Consider the following 18193-nt stretch of genomic DNA (forward strand, 5'->3'; position numbering starts at 1 on the left):
CATCCAACTTCTTTATTGATCTAGAGAGTCAATGTGATCTGAGCCATTAGTAATAGTGTGAGTTGCATGGATTACTCAAAAATACTAGATTTTTGGATAATTTTAGCCTATTTTTGATATTATTTATTGTAAAATTCCGAAAAAGTTAGAAAAAAGCTTCTAGATTAGGATGGCATGCAAAAAGCTAGTTGCTTTTTCAGCCAATTAAGGGATTTTCACAAGAGGGACAGATTGATGAAATCACGTGCTTCACAATCATTGTAAACAGGCTGAAAATTGCAGATTGAACTGAAAGAAAAAGAAGGAGTGATCTGGGAGATCCGTGATCAAGTGTCCTAGGGTTTTACCCCCCCTTTCAGAGCCAACGGAGCGATCAGATTCAGGTTCCGAGTAGCAGAGAAGGAGCTTTAATTTTTATGCACATTTTGTTCTACACGAAGAAGCTCCAGGAGATCTAATGCCTGGAGATTGCTTTTGAGTAGTGCAAAGATTCCAGGTTCTTTCAATACATATTGATTCAATTCATTGTGATTTGTCTTTGTAGTGTTTACCACTTGGGTATTCTCTATCTTCTCTTCCATCTCCTATCTCTACTTCCTTCTACTTTTAATCCTCGGTGGATTTGACCTTTCGACAAAAACCCCTCCGACAACGTGTAAAAAGGACCCATACTCATACTTACACATGGACACATATTCACATGTACAAACACTTTAGGTGCATGCACCTAACCATAGCCACATGTGCACATGAGATGTCATAGAATACACATGTAAAATGCACCAATTATGTCCCCTAAAGCATGGTCCCTTTATTTTTCTAAACAAAGGGAAGCAATTTGTGGTTGCACAATCACTTCTCTTTACTCACAAACCTGAAATGAGGGGTGTGTGGCCTCAATGAGCTGTGCAAGGTTGCCAACCATGCAAGGGTTAGACTAGCCATCCACGGCCAATAGCCCATCTATGCTTAAGATGGAAGGGAGGGTGTAATAATCAAAATGACACCTCTATGCAAAGCTCAAGATATAGTGTTAAGTCGACTTTGACAAGCACCATTTATCCCTAGGCATAAACATCACATGATAGGTATCATGACATGAATATGTATAATATATATTACATGCCAATCCATGTGTCCAACAACTTACAAATGATAGGACAACACATATACAACACATAGAAGTAATGCATGATAAGCGAGAACCGCTTCATGATATACATAATCCATGCCAATCAGCGACATCCTCCCCTTGCCATGCACCTGTGTACAAAGTGCACATACAAACATAAATGAGTGATGGTAGAGGACTACCTCCTTAGTCCTAATGGCATGCATGTGCCTAATTCACGATGTATGCCAATCGGAAAGACTCTTCTATCATGTATATACATGTATATATGCATACTCACACATACATCTACACTAAATGGTAGGGCATGACTGCCTCCTGACATGCATATGCTCAAATTATGGCATATGCCAATTGGTTAGCCTGTCATACTGCACTGTCCTACTACGTAGATCACAAAGGGAGAGAGAGAGAGAGAGAGAGAGAGAGAGAGAGAGAGAGAGAGAGAGAGAGAGAGAGAGAGAGAGAGAGAGAGAGAGAGAGAGAGAGAGAGAGAGAGAGAGAGAGAGAGTGAGTGAGTGAGTGAGCGAGTGAACGAGAAGGGCCATGGTGGACCCCTCGCAATCACTCATATGTAACACCCTAAAAAAGGGAGTCATGAGTGTGTGTGTGTGTGTGTACTTAGAGATAGGAGTAGAATGAAGTCCTATAGGTCCCCGATCTTGAAAAGTGAAACCTTATAAGTCCTTGATCTTGCCCTTATATAGAAATGCAAAGCCTACTAGGCTTTTTATTAGGCCTAGAGAGCTTAATAGGTTTTTTGCTTTTCCTAGTAGGATGTTAGCCAGTTTTTCGGTTATATTTTATGGGCTCTAGAGTAGTAAAAAATCAATTAATCATGTTAACATAGTAATCACATACCCTATTTATATAATTTTTTATGTAATTACGTAAATATTCAATCCCTACCATGGAATGCAAGTCTCTCCTCTCTCTTACATGCTGTGCAACTTACTCCTCTTCTCACACATATGATACTATAAATGTCGGGCTTGCCATCTATGTGTGTGTGCGATGTAGAAGTGAAGTCAATGCATCTATGATTCATAGTTTTACATGACTAGTCAATGTGCCTCTTCAAATGATAATATTTCACAACTTATTCAATTAAATCTTTGAATCCAATTGAATTCATTTAATTCCAAAACATACAATTGCATGGTAATCTATATATGCACAAATATCATTGTAATATTTTATGATGATATCTAAGGCACTATAGGAAAATTTAATCTCATATCTATTTCTAGATATAAAATTTCTTTAAAAAGTAGAGGTAATAATTTACGTGACATGTTATTGTATTAGCTAAGATTATGTTAAAACAATGAAGGAACCAAATTGCTATTCATCTGGGGGGGGTGCACTCATAAATATACGTGCATATTACATGGGTTCAAGGTAAGGCATTTTTCAAGTAACATTTTTACAAGTTTTTTACATAGAGGAGAATACTATATAAAATAGATATTTACCAATTGAGTAGAAAAGTGATGTAACTTATTTATGGAGAATTTAGAGGTAAGGATCTTTATAAATAGGCCTTGAATGCATGTGATATAGTAGGTATACATATAGTAAATCCCATGAGCTATTCATATTGAGTATATGTTTTTTAAAAGTATGTGTAGGATTTTATGAATCCCAATATAGATCTATCATAAAAGAAATGTTATATCAACTTAAACTTTAAGCCCCATAGCCTTAACCTAAATAAATAATAAGAACATCTAAAGGCACAGACAAGTGTGTGTACACACCTCATTTTCTCCTCTAGCTTTTATCTCTCAATGTCATTGTCAACCCAACAAAGTGCCGTCACGATTGTTGTTCCTTTTTATCTTTACGCTTGTACCTTTCTCTGCTAACAACTCATTAGAATAATATTAACCTTGAAAATCCTACTATTAAAAACCCTAAACTGAAGTGTTGGAAGAGACTCATATAGCCTCCTTTGAAGCTCTTTAGCTCCCCTCCCCCCCCTCCCTTCTAGTTTCTAAAGAGAAATGATAAGTAACTAAGTAGCTAGATATTGATGTCGAAGTGCATGAAATAAATGTCCTAAAAGATATAAGTAGTAAATGTACAGTAAAATAAGTCTTCAACCTATAGTTGTAGTCAACAAACCACGGGCTACTAATGTACCAAAATTGCCCATAAATGGTACACAGGAAATAAATGCAAATATGAACTACTATTAACCTAAAAAAGAGGTCACTAGTACGAAAAAGAAGTTGCATGGTCAAGAATGACTAAGTACTATGTAACACAATAGAGTAACCTTTATATTTGCCCGTAAACAAGCTGCCCAACAAAGAACATGTGCAACCCAAGCTGCAAATGTACTGCCCAGCTAAAGGAGGATACCTTGATATAAAGAATACATGAAATACAAGGCTTGCTTTTGCAACAAGTGTATTGAGGGCTACCTCTAGAATGTGGGCCTATATGGTACCATGAAGCTACTAGAGTAGCCGCCTATAGCCTGTTTGATGCCATTCGAGTGGAGTAATGGTGACTCCTAGCTTAATAGAGGTCTCCCATGAAATATGATTTGGTAAACATAGCCTAGAGGGTTAGAAATAGGCCACTCTGCCCTGTTTAACTCCAAATGCAAGGTTTGCAACATGTGGGCCATGACACCTGGCAAGTTGTATCCCAGACAGCATGCTCCTCTTTGAGATCTCTAGCTCTCATGCATGACTCTAATACCATATGAGAGTATGCAATGGAAAGAGGAAAGTCAACATGGAGAGAACAAGGAGACAAAGAGCAAACAAAAAAGAAAGAAGTAACAATGTGAATGCAATGGCTTAAGATGCAAGGCTACAACCATTAGCCCCAACATGCAGCTCTACGCGATAGTGTGGAGACTAGATAGTAGCAAGGGGATGAGAGAATGAGGAGGGATAGTTGATCACGAAGGATCAATTATGGATAATAATAGTGGGAGGGAATTCCACCTATATGTATGGGTAAAAAGTAGTAAATTCCTAAATATAGTCAAATCCCTAAAAATGGCAAAAAGTACCCAAAAAGAAATGCACCTCCTAATATCCTAGTTTGACTTAGATTAAGGCTCACATGCAAGAGATAAGTACATAAGACACATATGATTGCTAACAATTATGAGTTGGACTAAAGCATTCGGTAGAAAAATCACTTAACTTGCAGGCGATTTTAGACAAGTATTACCAATTGCGATCAAGGGCTCCCATGAGGATATTCTTAACACAACACTATGCTACTCTCATTTTTGGCAATATGTTAGGATGTTAAGGCTTCTTAGAATTATTGGCATGTCAATTGTTAGTAATGTGAAAATAAGGAGTTCATTATTTGGATTCAAGGGATAAGGGATGGAGTGGGTCTTATAGAAAATTATGATAAGTTACATGTTCGATCTAGCATAGTGTCAAAAGGTCACTCTATCAATACCTTTGTTAATAGTGCATACAATGGAGTATCCACTATTAGTTTTGAGTATATTTTAGCAAGTGTACTATACTTGCATCGCAAAATATAGAGGTGGCTACTTTGAATCATCATGATTATAATTGATGCTAGGAGAGGTTATCCAATACTATAGTGTAAATTCAACTATAGAATAAAATAACAACTCATTTTTGTACACTCTAGAGTACCTTAAATACACTAGATCTTAGAGGTAGATTTTCTCCTCATCTATTATTGCTAAAGACAAACTCACCTATTATTCTCCCTCTAGTGGGTCACTCATGAATATATGTGCATATAATGTGGATTCAAAACAGGAGACTAATAAAATGTCAAATCTCTATATTTTTTATATCAAAAGGGTGTCATATAAAGGGTTATCTACTTATTGAATACAAAAGGGTTGTAATTTATTCAAGAAAAAATCACAGATAATGGTATTTAGAAATAGGCCTTGAATGCACATGATATAGAGGAGATACATATATAGTGAATCCCCTCGAGTATTCTCCTTAGAAACTTAAATCTGAAAAAATATATTTGTAATGGGATATGTAAGCTATTTAATAGAAAAGTGATAGATATTGAGATAATAATAGGAGCAAATGTATGAGAATGAGTTTTCATTCGTAGAATCACTATTGTTCTCAATACTTTGTAATTTCAATTTACTTTGAAGCAAATATAGTTTCTTGTTTGAATGGTGTTCATCTATGACAATCAGCAAGTCACAATAACAAAATTTTTTCATTGTTGGTCTCTATTCAAAGGCACCAATATTTACACATGGATAGCTATATGTTGTATTTTCAAGGGTAAAATCCTTGTGTGGTGTGAAAGTCTTATTAAATGAAAATAAAGAAGGTATGAATGTCACAAAAATTATTTTATACAAGGTTGTTCTTCAAAAGTTTCAATTATATGTATCACCTTTTTGCAGACATGTATACAAGGATATACTTCATAAGCTTGAATTATTTGTATTGTTTTTCTAAAAGATATATCTATTGAAATTTGATGACTTTGTGAAGTCACTGCTTGGCACTTATGTCAAATGTTGTTTGTGCTATGTTTGGTTACCATATGCTTCTCTAATAGTAGTGGATAATTTTCCATATTTTAGTATTAACTTGACTTTTGTAGATGTCTACTCCAAGTTGGGATTATTATCTAGCTTTTGAATATTAAAAAGAACTACACATAATATTATAAGAAAAATACTGACAAGAGTGATTAGGTAGTTATACTTTGACGTCAATATAGAGATCATGCTTCCAGGTTTTATATTGAGGTCATACATTGTGAGTATGTTCAGTGTTTCCAAGTACACATAAGTGAGGATGACTAGGATAAGAGGTTCTTATGATCTCATATTAATAGGATACCAAAGCGGGTGGCCAAAGTATGAATTTAAGGGCATGGGTTGCTTGATGACACTACACTAAGCTTTAACAATATCTACTAAATGGTTTATGGATGTTAGGCTAGCTATTATTATTTTGGAATGAAATGATCTTTATCAATTGTTAAATGTACCTATTTTTTTAATTGTGATTTTCTACAATTTTAGGTGCAAGAAGGATAGAAAAGACTATTGCATCTCACGTTCTATCACCAAGTCAAACAATAGTAGTAGAACCTATTTCACATGTTCATGTTGTGTTGGAGGATGAGAATTTTTCTAATGATTCCTCCAAGAAAGGAAAGCTTCATTTTGGCTAGGCCTCTTGGAAAAGTTCTTTGTATTGGCATCGAGACTCTTTTTGTAACTTCATAGTTTTTTTATGTGTGTTTTATATTTGAAATTAGAATGGCTCATATCTAACTTTATGGTGCAAAGTTCTTAGTACAATATCCAAAACAAACTATAGTCTCACATTTTACTTCACCTATTGAGTATACAAATAAATGCTCAAAAAGAAGAAAGCTTCATTTTAGTTAGCTTTCTTGGAGAAAGGCTTATTTTTTATTAGCATAGAGAGTTTCTTTCTAATGCTTAGATATAGTTAGTCTTTATGGTGCATTTCATATGTAACCTTTATTTTTGGTCCATTTTAGCATAGCAGTGGTAGTTCTAATTGTAACACTAAAGGAACATATATCATGCAAAGTTAGCATATGATTTCTTGCACTCAAGGATACAAACAAAGAATATGTATATACATTATAGTTGTGTATATGTGTATAGAGGTAAGTTTACAAGTCCATGCATTAAAGACATTTATATACAAGTCTCTATATACCTAAATGCAAATGCGTGTCTAGCCTTTTATCTTTTGTTCATAGCATAGATACATACTTTAAATAGCTTGAATAAATAAAGGTGGGTTTGCAAAGACCAAAAGACTTTGTGGTAGAGATGTAATACTACAACATATTATGCATTTAGCATGTCATAAAGATATATATTCTTCGTTTCTTTTTGAGCAATTTCTTGGTATGTGTATACTTTTATAAGAGTCTCTTTGTAATGCTTGGATACACTTAGAATTTATGGTCAATTTCAACACACTACAAGATATAGACCTTATAGCGACGTTTAAAGCGACGAAAATACAAACAACAAAATTTGCCCCCGTCGTCGCAAAAAGCGTCGTTATTGACAACGCCATAGAATCGTCACTATAACCGTTGCTATATGCGTCGCATTTGCGACGTAAATAGCGATGCATATAGCGACGGTTGCAGAGAATTTGCGACGCTGATAGCGACGACAATAGCGACGCGTGCAGTAAATTTGTGACGCAAATAGCGACGGTAACAGAGAAAAAAAAAATTTGTGGCAGGGCAGCAAGCTGCCCTGCCACATATAGCACTGTGTGTTGTATGAGAGCCATACAAAATAGTTCTTGCACTGCTGCATACAAAGCGTTTGCAAACAAAAAGAATGTATACTGAAACCATAAAACTGATGGATGAAATAAATACATGATATCGCATAAAATGCGATTGGTACAATCATAAAACAATATCACTAATACATAGAAAATGTCTACATAGATCGGGCGACTAAAAACTAAAGGTACGTGAGCTCTAAGGATCCAAGGGCGAGCTACGAATCGTCGTCCCCTGAAAGCTCTTCCCGCTGTAAAGGAGCATCAAACAGATTCTGCAGAAAAAGAAACAACATATCAATCCACCATACAATAATGCATTCAAATATCTCATGGTAACTACGGACAAGAAAGATGAGTGACTTACTGGGCCGCCACGTCTATACAATCGGTCGATCAATGATCTGAGACCGTGCCTCTCCGCATATCGAGTCTCAAGGCCTTGCGGATCGCGATTTGTAATGGAGTGCTGCAAAGAAAACAAAATGCTAACTGTTAGAAACATGATTGTCAGTACAAAGAATATCTCAAAAAAACAAATAAGCAAAACAAAAGAGAAACTTACAAAGTCCTCCAAATATATCCTGTGGCCGCCACTCCCAAGATGATGTACCGATCTGGCCTCGATTTGTGCCCTCGCCGCCTCCCGCTGCTGACTCCAACGTCCTGGCGAATTTGTAGCCTCCTCCCTCAGTCGGTGCCAGTCGTCTGCATCTAACCACTCGGGCTTTGGAGCCCCACTCTTGATTGCCTTGCGTGCGTCGGATCGTCTATGTGACATGTATGCACGCATGCAATCCATCATCCAGCCCGTAGAGAATCTATCCACTGCGGCTAGCACCGGGAACTCCGTCTGCATCTAACCACTCGGGCTTTGGAGCCCCACTCTTGATTGCCTTGCGTGCGTCGGATCGTCTATGTGACATGTATGCACGCATGCAATCCATCATCCAGCCCGTAGAGAATCTATCCACTGCGGCTGGCACCGGGAACTCCTCGTGCAAGGATGCTACTATGTACTCCTTGCTCCCCTCCGGTATATTCCTCCAATGATCCAGGACGTTGTGCTGAAAAACTTGTTGGCACAACTCCCTCATGCGAGCCATCACCCTCCTCCCCTCATCATTCATGATGATGGCTCCTGATCTGCCATCCACTAGGTATCCATAATCCCTAGGAGTGTGCCTTGTATGGGCCCTCTCCCATCTCCGTCCACGCTCCTGGGCATATCCAGGAGACCCCTGAACATCCGGTGTACTGACGGGGGTACCCTCTCCCGGAGTGCCACTCAAAGGGGTGCCACCAGAGGGTGTGCCACCAAAAGGAGTGCCACCAGAGGGGGTGCCACCAAAAGGAGTGCCACCAAAAGGCGTGACATCTGCCGACGGCTGCGCAAAAGCCGGAGTAACTGGAGTGGACGTCCCCACAGGTGTGACAAATCCTGGAGGTGACCGAGCTCCAGCTGAACGACGAGATGGAGACACCGCGTCCGTGTCTCCACAGCAGCACCCCCCTGATCCTCCTACAGTCGCAGTCCCTCCCTCTGGCCCAAGTCGCGAGCGTCGAGATCGTCTGCTCGAAGCTGAAGCATCTGATCGCGCTGAAGCTGATCTAGCAGAGTGCCCTGATGAAGAACGAGACAGCTCCTGATCTGCTATCTCTCTGAATCTCGCGAGCTGATTTGGAGACATACCTGCCATCATCTCCTGAAACTCCTCATCGCTCATCCCTCGACTCATCCTGAAAATGTCGATACCTGCACAGATAAAAAATAATGTTAGAATAATCAATTTAAACTATATAAAGCACATTAATATAAATCATTTTTGAAAAACCCCTCTTAAAATGCATATCTTATCTACCTTTATGGAAGATCTAAACAACGAATTGAGTAATACAATTCTCCAAGAATGAAGTATTCTATGGTCCCATGTTAATCTCCTGACACAACTCTGCATACACTGGAAGGTCGATAGACATGTCACCACAAAAGAACGAGTTTGCCTCGTTCTCAAAAAATTCTACGACTTCTGTATTTCCATCATTGTTAGCCGATGCGGGCTCCAAGCTTGCGGTGGCCTCCACCCCTTGTAATTTCGATCCCTCTATTTGCATATTTTCTTCATCTATGCCTGGAACATCGCTTTGATCGTATACTCTCGCACCTCGAGGAGTTGAAGGTATAACATACCACCATCGAGGTTGTCGGGGATTTGGATAGAAGATTACCTGTTCACAAACACTTACAAACCGTCTTCAAACCATTGTGACATAAACCATGTCGTATTACAATTAGCAAGCAAATGCCTAGTTGTACCTGTTCACAATGGGCCGGCAACACAAAGGTGTCGCGCAAATCCATCCATTTTTTTTCGGAATCTATTTCGAGAAATCCAGATGGACCTCGTCGAACTGTTGCGCCAGCTCCTCCAAGTACCACTTTCAACCACTGCACGTCGAATATTATCATGGAGAAGCTACGGTAATCCACCGTAATAATACTATGCAAATTTCCAAAATACTCCATCTCATCCACAACCGTGTTCGGATCCGTTGCTCGTCGCCGGCTCTCTTGCTCAAACCTTGCCATGACACCACAGTCCATTGTGGAGCGCATTTTGTCAATACGCTCCACCTGAAAATGCCGTCCGCGCGACCACGTTGCACTATACATTTTGTACTGCACATTGAAACACTCAAATTAGATGTAGCAAGCAAATTTAGATACGACACATTCTAAACCCCTCATTACCTTTGGACTACATCCCCTCGAGAACACCCACTCCTCCATTGAGACCTCTGTCCCTTCGCTGGATGCTGCGGTCAAGGCTCCATGCAACCATCGTGTTGACATAAACCGCGGCATCTCCTCCATGCCTTCGGCATATCGAATCGGTCGGTGACGCATACTGCGTTGGAATTCAGCTCGCGCTTCCTCTCGATCTTGCCTTACAATCTGGTACTTGGCGAGCCACGTCTCCATGGAGGCATGGTGCAACATACAAAAGCGATTCACCTTCTCTTCCATTGAGGCATCCATTCTTTTTTCTACCCCATTTCCAACCACCACATCTCCAGTCAGCCTGTCATCGTCCTTCAGCGTCCATAGCATTTCATTGTCTGGTTCCACCGTTGGTAGCCATTGTGAGATATGCACTAACGCCTCTGACACCAACCAACCCTCCGCCATGCTACCTTCCGGACGAGCTCGTTGTCGCACAAAGCCTTTCAGGCTTTTCATGAAGCGCTCCAAGAAGAACATCCATCGCGTATGGACAGGTCCAGCAATCTCCACTTCATCCACAAGATGCACAAGAAGGTGAACTTGTATCGTGAGCATGCTAGTGGGTAGGTATTTCTCAAAGAGACAGACCATGTCAACTGCTCCCCGCCTTGCGGATTCAATAGAGGACGTCTTAATCTCTTTCTGTGAGATCCATTGCACCAAAGTCGACAGCTTGTAAATGGCCCCGCGAATTTCTAGAGTTAGGCATCCCGCGATCGCGATCGGTAGGACAAACTGCCACAAATGAGAAAGCATTAAGAATAATGGTCACTTTTCAAATTTCGAAATGTCCACGCTAATTAAAATCCATTCTGTTCACAAACCTGACATATCTTATGCCAATCATGGGATTTTAGCCCAGAAATCGGGTCATCTTTAGAAAATGCGGACCTGAGAGAACGCATCATACCCGTCGGAGTGCGGATAGACTTGATTACTTGCTTCACAATGCGCTCTTCTTTGGTAGACAAAACCCAGGGAGCGCGAGGAAGCTGCACTCCCCCTTCAGCACTCGACTGCGGCCAAAGCGCCTCCATCTTACCTACCTCCTTTAAATCCATTCGTGACCCTATAGTGTCTCTCTTTCTTGTGATGTGGTCCCATAGCAAGTTGCCCACATTTTTGAAAATATGCATGGGATCCAACAAGTGGTTGACCTGTAAGTGGGTCCAATATGGCAACTCGTAGAAAACTGAGAACCGTCGCATTCCATTTGGATGTGAATCCGGGTTTACCGTTTTCAGCTCGTACCAGCTTGCAGCGTTCATACGTGCTGGAGGTCGTCCAAGAAAACCTTCCCTGAGTTCATGATTCTCCGGCAAGAAAGCGGCGTGTCCTTGATATACCATCTTCTTCATGGTTCGTGACCTTCGGAAGTCTAACTGTGGTCCACACAATGGACATGCATGATAACCTGAGGTAACGAGACCTGCAAGGCGATCCACGACCTAGTGAATACTTGATTGAATGAAATAAAATATAGATATTACCGGCGAGAACAAAGGTCTGCTCACCTGAGCACTCTCCCAATCCCGGAAAGTCATGCATCGTCCATATGAGAATGGCTTGAATGTTGGCTGACCGCCGACCATCGCGCCTGCTCATATCTTGCACCGTGACCCCCTCCTCCCACAAAATCTTAAGCTCATCGACTAATGGACGAAGATACACGTCCATATTTTTTACTTTGTAGCGGCCCGGGACGAGCAAGCTAAGGATGAGATGTCCTTTCTTCATAGAAAGCCATGGAGGAATGTTGTAGTTGACAAGCACTTTAGGCCACACACTGTAAGAAGTCGAGCGCAGACCGAATGGGTTCACACCATCCATGGCGAGACCGAGCCGAAGATTCCTTGGATCTCGCGCAAAGCCTGGGAAGGTAGAGTCAATGTGGCTCCATGCGCGCGAATTTGCTGATATTCTTTGCACTCCATCCGTGGACCTATTCTGCACATGCCACGTTGTCAAGCTTGCCATGGCAGACGTGCGAAACATGTGGTTTATGCGGGGGATGAGCGGAAAGTGTCTGAGGACTTTTTGAGGGATGGTCTGCCCTTGCAAGTCCTGTCGATACCTGTGAGAACCACACTTTGGACATGTCTCCATAGTCTCGTATTCATCTCGAAACAATATGCAGTCGTTGATACACGCATGGATGTTATTGTAGTCCATGCCAAGCTTTCGTAAAACATGTCGTGCATCATCACGAGACTCAGGCATGGTGTTTGCAGGTGGCAATATATGATATTTCAATAACCTGAAAAAATCATAAAACACCTTGAAAAATCCATCCATGTTTGCAATAATACTGTTTTAAAAAAAAACAATGAAGTCTGTGTGCAAGGTACCTGAATAACTCAGTCACACTCGTATCGCTCCAACCGTATTTTGCTTGCACACTTAAGAGTGCAAGCAATGTCTTCAACCGAGATACTCGGCACCCATCATATAATGGTATGGATGCTTCCTCTCTAAGCGGGTCAGATGTCTCAACATCCATGGGAATCAATGCATCGATCATTGCCTCCATCTCAGGCTCCAAGATTGTAGGCAAGTCGGGAAGGTTGTCTGTCTCCTCTGGCATTGATGGTATAGATGGGCCTTGCGAGTGGTCGATTGGCTCCTGCAATCCATCCATCGCACGTCTACGAACTCTTCTAATTGGCCGCAAAAGGTGCACTCCCCCTTGGGTCGAGACATCACCCCCCTGGATACAAAATTTGCCAACAAGACCCAATCTTATTGTGTATGTTTTTCAATTAGCTTGAGAGTACAATGCATGAAAAATGCTAACTTCAAATTACCGTTTGCTGAAAGTCTGCAATCGCCTGATCAATGATCTCAGATTGAAACTCGCCAAATCGTCGTACGTGTTCTATAGACAATCGGCGTTTTCGTCTAATTGCCAACTTGCATTGAGAGCAAGGACATGGGACACGTTGATTAAGATACGACTCGCGGTCTTGAACAATAGGACCTTCTTCGTTTGCCATCTTATCTACATTACAGCAAACGAGGCTTAAATGGATAGCTTTATGGAGATGTACGTCAAGTTGCAAGTTGACCATAAACCTTGCATTGTATATAGTAGTCGAGAGATTTTCCGATGTTATATTTGGGCCTTGTATCATGCTCAACGATTTGTTTGTCCCGGTAGATAATTTTTTGTTATATCTCGGCTTTGAGTATAAGTAATCCATTTTAAAATTAATGCGCGCCATCTATGAAATTTTATAACTATAGTAATAAAATTTATTTCAATCAATTCTACTCATAGTCATAAGACCTGAGAGAAATTATCCTATACTCAATTTAAGGGTTTCTTCTTCTATAACAATAATTTTGGGTTCATTTTGATGAAGTACGTGGCCGTATGCAAAGCACATTGCATACCATTATCAATACGTATATTATCTTAAATTTCCTTCCCTTCCCTCTCCCTCTCTTTCTCTCCCTCTCCCTCTCTTCCTCTCTTTCTCTCACCCTCTCCCTCTCCCTCTCGTTCTCTTTCTCTCCCTCTCTCATTTCCTCCCTCCCCCTCCCTCTCCCTCTCCCTCCCTCTTTCTCCCTCTCCCTCCCCCTCTCTCTTTCTCTCCCTCTCTCATTTCCTTCCCCTCCCCCTCCCCCTCCCTCTCCCTCTCCCTCTCCCTCTCTTTCTCTTTTTCTCCCTCTCCCTCTCTATCTCTCTTTCTCTCTCATTTCCTAAACAAGCAAAAAATAAAGTGATTTAAACATCCTCCAAGCAAAAGGGAGAGGGAGAGATACAATGCACTCTCCCTCTCTTTCTCGTTCTATCCCTCTCTCATTTCCTTCCCCTTCCTCTCCCTCTCACTCTCTTTCTCTCTCATTTCCTCTCCTAAACAAGCAAAAAATAAAGTGATTCAAACATTAAACAAGCAAAAGGGAGAGGGAGGGAGAGAGAGAATGCACTCTCCCTCCTTCTCCCTCTCTTTCTCTTTCTCTCCCTCTCCTATTTCCTCCCCCTCCCTCTCCCTCTCCCTCTCCCTCTATTTCTCTTTCTCTTTCTTTCCCTCTCCCTCTCCCTCTCCCTCTCTTTCTCTCTTACTCTCTCGTTTCCTCTCCTAAACAAGCAAAGAAGAAAGTAATTTAAACATTAAACAAGCAAAAGGGAGAGAGAGAGAGAGAATGCACTCTCCCTCTCTTTCTCTCCCTCTCCCTCTCTTTCTCTCCCTCCCTCTCCCTCTCCCTCTCCTTCTCTTTCATTTCCTCTCCTAAACAAACAAAAGAGAACGATTTAAACCTTCAACAAGTAAAAGAAAGAGAGAGGGAGACTCACCAATGAGATATGGCAAGCGTGGGCGGCTTCTCTTTGCAACGAGGGCTCCTCCTCTCCTTCGCGAACAACGACGGTGGCGGCGGCGGCGGCAGCAAGTCTCTTTCTCCTCTTCTCTCACAAAGCCTTGGCTCTCTCTCTCGCTCTCTCCCTCGCTCTCGCTCTCAAAAGGCGAAGAAAAGAAAATGAAAACGACGCTCTGGTTTCGGCCGCGCTTTTTTTCCCTGCGGCGTCGCAATTGGCGTCGCTATGACGCATATAGCGACGCCAATAGCGACGCCTATAGCGACGCCGATATCCGCCATCGCTTATCGGCGTCGCTATTGCCCCATTCCCTTGTAGTGACATAGCAATGTTGTTTCTAATTGTAACACCCAATGATCATATATAGAGCCACTACAAAGCAAGCATGTGATTTCTTATACTCAAGCATACAAATTGGGAGAGTTGGGAGAGCTTCTTGAAGAGCGTATGTAGCCTATGGGATTGAAGACAGATTGGTAGGATGCTATCGATGAAGTTTCTACACTTACAAAGAGGTAAAGATGGAAGGCTCGCTTGAAGAACAGGATGTAGTTACCATCAGTGATTTCTTCTCTTACCACGACTTCTCCTATTTCTTATGTTGCAAAATCCACTACTTCTCTTATTTCTCAGCTTGTGTCTATGCCTATGCCTATGCCTATTCCGGATGCGGTTGTCAGACCAACTGCAAAACCGACTGTTGAAGATATTATAGAGGAGATATTAAGGAACTTAAAAGACCTACAAAACAAGATGATTAGAAGGGAGCGACAGCTTCTTAGTCCAGCTCCAGTTTCAGCCCCAACTTTATCTAGCCCTACAAAATCTTCCAAGATGGGGGAGTCGAAGCACTTGTTGAGGAGAAGCAGAGAAGAGATGATGATCTAGTTTCTTAGCCTTCTTCTTCAGGACCAGAATAGAGTATGACTGATGTTCAGAAGCTAAAAGTACAAGAATATCAGAAAGGCCTGAAGACAACAGATTCGAAGCCGAAAAAGCAACGTAGATTCAAGCTGCTTTTTGACATTGAGACAACTACTGACTTGAAGAAGATTGAGGAGAAAAATTCTAATGAAAAGACTACTGATGGTCTTTATGATGGGTTGTCATGCTCGTATACTATGGAGGATCTTTCAGCATTGTTGAAAACTGAAAATCAAGAGTTATCATATGTCTTACAGGTCAATTCTCTGGCAAAGAATTGTGAAAATGCTAATTTCATGCTGCAAGAAAATTTGGATGCTGAGAATTCTTAGCAAAAAGTGTTATTTGCTTGAATATTTCAATAAAAGATATGTAGAGTGTCAATTTACAGCAACAAATAGGATTTACAACTCAAATAAGTTGTGAGACTCATTGTTGGGCTATTTATATGCATTCTGAAAAAGATATGGCTATTTTTGTCAGTCAAAAGAGTTGGGTACTGTTTATACATAGAAAAATGCGTGTTTACAAGGGTATTTACAACAAATGTTGAATTTTACAGGTTGTAGCAAAGAAGCCAGAGTACAGACAAAATATGAGACATTTGACAAGAAGGTTAAATTACCTTTGGATAGTGATAAGGATTTGCAAATGTTTATGCCATTTACGGTATGGATATGGATATAAACGTCAATGTGGTCAAGGCTCAAACAAGATTTGTTCCATTGAATAAGGAAAGAGAATTTGGAGTCATCGGATTGTTTGATGGTCAACCAATGAAAGAAGATCTCAATGCAGTGATGATCTATGAAAACATACATAATTTTCTTCGTCCATATGATCCAAGAGAATGCTGTGATAATCTATGTCAACTTACGAACTTGTCATATTACCTAGATGATTTCCCATATGATCCTGGTAGGAACAATGCTACAAGTGGTAAAGAAGTTGGCACACGGCTAGACGATGTGCAGGTTTGGAGGGGGTGGATGTCGTGATGTTGCACGTCCACCACTACAAATTTGAGCATGGAGTTTTTCGCCAGGATTTTGAACTCATTAGCCAGTGTCATTAGGATTTTATTTTCCATTGTGTGTGTCTTTATGTTTACGTTTTTGCATGATGCACGAGCACATGTAGTTAGGCTAGGCACATTTTCTTTAGTGCATTCATAATTTTTTTGTGTGGAAGCATCAATTGATTGATTGCATTGTATGGATTTTAATTTGCGAACCACATGAATGATTAGACACAAAGTTCTCTTCCAAAGCATATTCTTGATAGGGCACATTGCATGGAAAAACAGGTTCACATGAAGGAATCCGTTTGAAGTCTCAAGGATTAAAGGAAAAGGTTGTAAGTTCTACATCGTCAGTGAGTATTTCTTCAAGAAAAAGAGGACATGTATGTCAAGTGTTCTAGACTACAAAAAGCACATGAAGAGTCTGATAAGATGCCAAGTCAAAGCATTGTATCATAGGGCATAATGATTGGATATGCCATGCATGGCCCCTTCCATATGGTAATCAAGCTCTATAGTGAAATACTAGAGGAGGGTGTTGATCTAGATAGGGTAATTCTTGTAGGTGTGCTGAAAGTGTGTGCAACTACAAGAACAATAGGCCAAGGAAGGTTGGTACATGAATATGTCTATCTTGGATCTTAGAAGCTCCAGTTCCTATGAACTTCAAAGCACACATAGGAAGCCATGAGAGTGAACATGGAGACTGCTCAATTTTTCAAACATGATTTTGAAGAAAATGGTTCGATGGAGAGAGTTACTTTATTCTTGAATTTGGCAAATGATCCTACCATTGATCATATTATTACTCTTAGGATTGCCCTCACAATAGCTGAGTATCTAGCATATGATTTTGGCAAGCATGTGCTTGTACGAGAGGTCTCTACAACATGAGGGGAAGTTCTTGGTCGTCGTGGATATCCTGGTTATATGTATACTGACTTGGCTATAATTTATTAGTGTGCTGGAAGAATCCAAGGGAGAAAAAGATCCATTACACAAATTCCCATTTTGGCCATGCCAAACAATGATATTACTCATCCAATTCTTGATTTGACTGGGTATAGTATTGAGGGTTAAATTTACATTGATCGATAGGTTACATTTATCATCCAATCAATGTTCTTCCATCTCTTTCACGATTGATGAAGAGTGCTATTGGGCAGGGGATGAAAAGAAAAGACCATGCAGATGTTTCAAATCAACTCTATGCTAACTATGCAATTAGGAAGGATGTGCGATGAAGGCTGTCGTTGGAGAGGAACTAAAAGCAGTCTTGAAGAAGATCAACGAGGTTCTGGGATATTCTTTGCCGAACACTTCTGCTTCACTGAGGAGCGCGCAAGAAAGCGTGAGGCAAAAAGGACTTCGTTGGAGCTGGCTGCTGGATATACGACTGCAGAGGATGCAATGTCAGCAGATACTTGAACTGCATCTATTGCAGAGCCTCAAAAATCTTTTGGATAATTGGTGGAAGACGTCAGAATTCCTGTGCCACATAATGCCGTGAAGAACTAAGTACTCTAGATATTGGCAATGGCGCCTATGTACATTCTGGTAGATAAAATGGCGACTATGGATCGTGATGATTGGTTAATTACGCGCCAATATGGCTACTGATTGATAGAGCTTAATGGCAACCATAACGGCATCACCACTGAAGGTCAACGCAAGGCGGCAAACCACATTCTGCGCAGTAATGATAATGGCGACAGCATAGATC

At 40.7% G+C, this 18193-nt stretch overlaps 1 pseudogene; it reads left to right on the top strand.

The window, feature by feature from the left end:
• Window positions 1-17157: 17157 nt before the first annotated feature.
• On the top strand, window positions 17158-17980 carry LOC148010759 (V-type proton ATPase subunit B 2 pseudogene; annotated as a pseudogene).
• Window positions 17981-18193: the final 213 nt, after the last annotated feature.

This window comes from Lygodium microphyllum, chromosome 29 (genome assembly GCF_053477565.2).
Source record: "Lygodium microphyllum isolate KBCC chromosome 29, Lygodium_microphyllum_v1.1.10, whole genome shotgun sequence".
Lineage (NCBI taxonomy): Eukaryota > Viridiplantae > Streptophyta > Polypodiopsida > Schizaeales > Lygodiaceae > Lygodium > Lygodium microphyllum.